We start from the raw sequence: 6,448 nt of genomic DNA, 5'->3' as shown, positions 1-6,448 counted from the left end.
TTTTTTTAGAGGTATTTTATCATACGTATATCAGTCAGAAAATAAGAGTGAAACATTTAGTATTTTTTTTTGTTATTATAAATAATTTTTTTAAAAATTTGTATTATGGTTTTTATTCAACTTTATGGCTATATATATCTAAAATAATTTAAAACTATATAGACAGTATTTATTTATTATAATAGTTTGATGTTATTCATGTTATTATAAAGAAATGTAGATATAATAAAATTATATCTATGATATAATTGATTATTGATGCAAATGATTTCGATATTATTGAGATCTCTTAGATCTTCCTCATTTGAATGGTTTCTCTTTATCTAAGAATTTTTATTTATTGACTCATCCTTTCAGTTAGGTCTTTTATATGAAAGACCTTTAGAGTGACAAGTGGCCATTCGCGGAAGGATTGAGCATGTGTTCGTGACCACAATGAGTCAGCACTAGAGCTTGTCAACATTTCTTCATTCTCAAAACGAACACCTACCGTGAATGAGGAACATGAAGAGGATGAAGTACATGTTCCACAAAGTGATCATATTGAAGAAATGTGGAAAAACATTCTAACCCTTCCACAGTAGAAATAAATTGTTATTTTTATAGTTTTCATGTTAATAATAACGTAGATTTGTGTAACATCTCATTTAATAATTGTTACACTATTAAACAAAACAAAGTAGATAGTAGAAGGAGATTAATATAGAGTATTAATACAGTAATCCAAAATAAGTATAATAATACTAGTTATATTTACAACACTACCAGAAAATAGAGTTAGAAGATTTCCAACTCTAAACAAAACATACAAGAAAATACTACCACTAGCAGGTCCTATTCTACAGTCTCAACTTCTATCCAAGAGGGGAGTATCCTCACCTGCATCTTTCTCTACTCACACCATTTAGTGATCATTGCAAAATAAATAACCCAATACTAGCACACAGAACAACATAAAGGGTAAGCTAAATTGGATTAAAAGAATCATACAATTCATTTGTAAACATAATATTAATTTCATGTTTTCACCCAAAAAGAAATAGCTAAATCATGACAACAACGAAACTAACAGTTGACACTAGACTCAGTGATCCGAATCTATGTAAGTAGCATCGAACCTCTTGGTGATTCGCACCTATGTGTGGTTTCCAAACTCAGCAAAGTTTAGCCTCAAGGGGTTATCAGCCAACCACGCACAAGGTAAGCCCCCTTCTCTTCTAGCACCTGATCAAGTGCAGTGACTAGGACTTCCTAATACTGCTCACGACATAATCCATTATGCTCTATCTGAATATGAATGATTATTGGAACTTCAGGATAGCTCCAACAATGAGTCTTTATGCCCTTACACACACTAAAGACATATCATTTGGAATTTCTCCTTGAAATTCTCAAATCCACAACATATATCATATTCTAAATCATTCATTAAATTCACACATGTTATCAAACACCATCTCATACAATACTCATTCATCCATAACTCACAGAAATTAAACACTCTACTGTAGTGATTTTCGCTCAAGCTAGAAGGTCTCGCCCAGGCGACAAATGTCCTCTCACTTAAGTGGGTCATTCTCGCTTGAGGGAGACTATAACATCTTGGTAGGATATTACCTATATAAATAAAATAAACAATTTATCGAAATAAATTTCTCATTTATTATCAAATCATTTCTAAAAACGCGGGAATTTAAATCTTTAAAACATAAGAATTGTGATGTAAGGTCAAACATTCATAAGCAGTCTTTACAATTCAAAAGCCAAAATCAATAAAAATCGATAATTAGATTACATGAAAATTTAATAAAAATAAGTCTTTATAAATCCCTATGTAATTTGCTTCCGCTCTCTGCCACTAAGCATTTCCTGGCTCACCTGTAACATCATCTGCTCCCGGATAACAAGTTACCCGATCATCGTCACACACAAACAGATATAGTGAGCTATGCACATAGATAAAATAAATATGAAATAAACCCACCCAAATATCTCATAATTATTTAACTATTAAAACAATGGAAAAATCCACTTTCCCACACTCATAACCATTATGAACCTATGCATGTAATCTTGATCATGGGACTTTTCTGTGCTTCCACGAAACTCCTCGTTCGCGGTCCAACCTACGAGCCTATCCCGTTCGTAGTTCTGCTTCATGGAATCCCTCGTTCGTCATCCGAACTCCTTGCTCGGACCTGGACACACATACCCGCCTTTCCTACTATGAACTCCCTCGCTCATAGCATTCTCAAGTTTGAGCATGAAATGAACTCCCTCGCTCACTCATCCCAAACAAGAGTACCTCCGGTGAACTAAACCGTTCACGTTCCGCATGCGGTCCACCCAACATGAACTCCTCGCTCGTGACTCAAACCAAGCACATCCCAGATCGCCTATGGACTTAGTCCTTCAAGCCCCACATCACAAATATAAAATTCCCAACCGTAGCTGTATCCGCCTGGCGCTGGCAAAGCACCGCTGGGCGAAGAATCCATGCATACCGCCTGGCACCACTCCTCGAGTTGCCAGGTGCCACATCACTGTTTTGCAAAATTGTCAAATTGCATGGCTTTCGTCTAGCGGGTCTATTTGCACCGCTACGCGCCACACCAGTAATGTTAAACTACTGGTTTAAGGTTCCAAAATAGAGTCCATACAACAATTAACCAAACAAGTTCTGATCCAATCCAAAACATCATCCTCGTAACCCAAAAATCCTCAAACATTTGTACATATAGTTCACTTAATCACATAAGTATACAAGCATTCATCATACCATGACATACATATATCACAAAATAGTATTCATCCCAAATAAGTGAGTACCAACACTTAAGTACCTGCAATTCCATACGATCAAGCACAACACACAACCATAATTCTTACACCAAAATTCCTAAGAAAAATTTATTGTCGCAAAACAAAATTCACTGCAGTAATGCGTGACACATATCTCAAGATAGAGATATCTAATTGACGATCCAACCGGTCAAATTATAAAATAGCATGTTATGGACCAACTGTCCAAATTTGAGCTCAATCTAACGGTTAATGAATCGGAAAAGTAAAGTTTACTAAAATTGCACAAAATAGAAAAAAATGTAGTTGCCCAGCGACTAGTATATCTCGCGCCCAACGAGAATCAGATACCAAAACAATACGAAAATCAGCGTTTTCTATACCAAAGACCTATTTCAAAACGTCCCAACATTCCAAAGTTTCACCAAAACTACCAAATATTCCAGTATCATTTTACTTAACTTTCGAAACTATTTTCACATCCAAAAAATCTTATAACAATTCTCTCATCCACGAACTTACTCAACCTTTAGAAATTTCTAAAAAAAAATACAGAAAGAACAATATTACACTTGTAATCCAATTAAAAATTGAACACACTCAATCTAGCTCCATTTCCATAACCATTTACCCAATATAACATTATTTATCAACTTAAACCTTAATTTATGTTCCATTCGGCCCAACGCTCCACAACAATTCACTAATTCCTCTATTTAAATTAATACCAGTTTCAATAATCCCATACTTGTTATAATTCATTTGTTCTAATCCACATTATAATCAAACCAACCAATCACAATTCATGCTTAATTATGAATACAAATTTGTTATGTGTTAAACACTACTAACAAAATAATTTATTTCCTAACACATAATTATTCATTCACATCAAAATATCTTAATTTCCATATTCAATCATAATTCACATCCCAAATCATTCAAAATTTGGATTTAAGCCCTCACATATTTTCTATTGCTGCCAAAACAATAATAATCATCATAATTGTACGTACCAAACTAATAAGCAAACTTTTAAAATTTTTAATAACCACCATCTAGTCTAAAACTCACTCCATCCAACCAATTTAATTCTTTTTCCTTAAATAAAATATTTACAAATTAACAATAATGAATTTGTCCACCCCAAATGCAATTTGGTACTGTACCTAAAAGAAATATAAAAGCAAACCCCCCTTGAATGCACAATTGCTAACCAATTACCAAACAAATCACACTTTTACTTTTATATACTTCCTATATTAAAATAATGTCATAAATGTATTACATTTGTAATATCAAAGAACCAAATCCTCCATATATATATATATATATATATATATATATATATATATATATATATATATATATATATATATATATATATATATATATATATATATATATATATATATATATATATATATATATATATATATCAATATTTATTAACTACCGAAAAAAATATATTATATAAAATTTTATACAACTTTCTTTTTTTTCACATTTCAAAATATTATACTTCACATATTTTATACTAGATGCTAATGGCCTTAATAAAACAAGAGATAGAAAGAAAAAAACATTCAAGCAATTCGGATGGGTTCATACATAAGAGCAAACAACAAGAACCATGCATCAAACCACGAAAGAGAAAAGAAACAAGTTCAGTTCCCCCTAACCTGGATTCCTTGCTTAAAAATTAGATAATTGAGAGTTTTCCCTTTTGATCACCAATGGTCTCCTTAATGCTCCTCCAATTCAAATCTTCCTTTCACGCAAGAACAACCAATTCTCTCTGAATTTTCACTCCTCATAATGCTCTACAATGGTAAACTCATAAACCCTCATTCTCTCCTCTAATTGGCTTTTTAATTAAGACTTAATGGTGGTTAATAGCCTAAAAACGAAAAAAAGAGTTTAATGGTGATGATAATTGCCATTCAAGGACCATTATTGAGTTGTTTTTCAGCCCCTCTTGGCTGCCCATTGTCAGCTTTGGTTTCTATGCCCTTTCACATTCATGCCAAAAATAATTTTGGCAAAAAGAAAGTTTAATTTAGAGCCATCAAGATTCAAACCCATACCTACGCCAATAAGAAATCAATGCACAACCATTCAACCAATTCATGTTTCATGATAATTCTTAATATTCTAATATTATATTATCACTCCACATGACCAAGCATATTATTAAAATAATAATAAATTAAATAATACACAATTGCGATACATAGGACTTGAACCAAAGTCATCTCACACAACCAAGTACCTCAACTACTTGAGTTAATACTTTTCCACATCATACATGTCAGAATTAAATGCCATAAAGGCTCCTTTGTAAGACCCACGGAATTTAATTAATTAAATAATTAATTAATTAATTAATGCGGGTAGTAGAATCCTTTATGGCATTAAATTCTGATTGGTATAACGTGGAAAAGTACTAGCTTAAGTGGTTGAGAGTACTTTAATTGTGTGATAGGACTTAGGTTTGAGTCTTATGTATGCCAATTGTGTGTTATTTAATTAATTATTATTGTTTTGATAATATGTTTAATCATGATTCTTATGATATAATGCTGGAAGTGTATTAGTTAGCAAGAAACATGAATTGGCTTGATGGTTTAGCATTGACTTGGCATTGGAATGGTGATGGGTTCAAACCTTGGAGAACCTAAATTAAAACCTTATTTTTTTGGTATTTTTGGCTTTGGTTTGAATATGAAAGGTTGAGGGAAAACCCTAGTTGTATGGCAGTCGAGAGGTGGCTGGAAAAAAACCATAATGAGATGGTAAATGTCATTAACAACTAATTAAGACTCAATTTTCGTTCTAGGTAATTAACCTAGCTTTTAGGCACACTTTAAAAAGCAATTTTTGGTTAATAGAGAGGGTTTTGCAAGGCTGGAAATTATACTCAGAAAGAGAGCACGAAATTTGAGACTTTGTGAGGTTTGAGTGAGATTCTTGGGGGCTGAATTGAGAGGAGGCTAAGGAGGCACTTGGTGTAGGGAGAACTTTTAATTGTCAAAGCTTTAAGCGAAGGAAAACCAGGTTAGGGGAGCTGAACCACGTCTTATCTAGTTTTTATGCATAATAGTATGATTGATAATATGTATGTGTGTGGCCATAACTATTGCATTGAAAAATCTGAGTTTCTGGAAATTTTCCAGAAACCGCCTAGCGGGCTGTTCATAGCCGCCAGGCGGCACATATTTGTTTTGCCTATTTCTGGGTCCGTGAAGAGGAACCGCCTGGCGGTACACTCCCAACTGCCAGGTGACGCGTGTTGGAAAACCTAGTTTTCTAGGTTCTGGGTGAGTTGCCCGACGGTGATGAATACCCGCCAGGCGACGCGAGCCACGTTGGCTCAATTTTTTGTGTTTTCTGGGTTCTGGGGAAATTCTGATCGGAGGGAAAAAAAATAAAAGAACTTGCTAAATGATGTTTTGGTGACAAATAGCATGAGAATTTACTTAAGTGATGGTAGGATTGAATGTAACAGTGTAAAGTTACCTTTGTAGGGCTGGCAAATCTAGGGTTCTCTTATCCAAATGATAAATTGATAGCTGGTGATACTGAAAAAGGGAGAACGAGGGTACTTGAAACGAGAATTGTATGATAAGGGCTAGGAAAGAGATTA

The sequence above is a fragment of the Vigna unguiculata genome, chromosome 1, assembly GCF_037176805.1.
Source record: "Vigna unguiculata cultivar grain cowpea cultivar isolate G323 ecotype 2 chromosome 1, ASM3717680v1, whole genome shotgun sequence".
Classification (NCBI taxonomy): domain Eukaryota; kingdom Viridiplantae; phylum Streptophyta; class Magnoliopsida; order Fabales; family Fabaceae; genus Vigna; species Vigna unguiculata.
The sequence above is the reverse complement of the archived record's forward strand: the minus strand, read 5'-3'. Positions refer to the sequence as shown.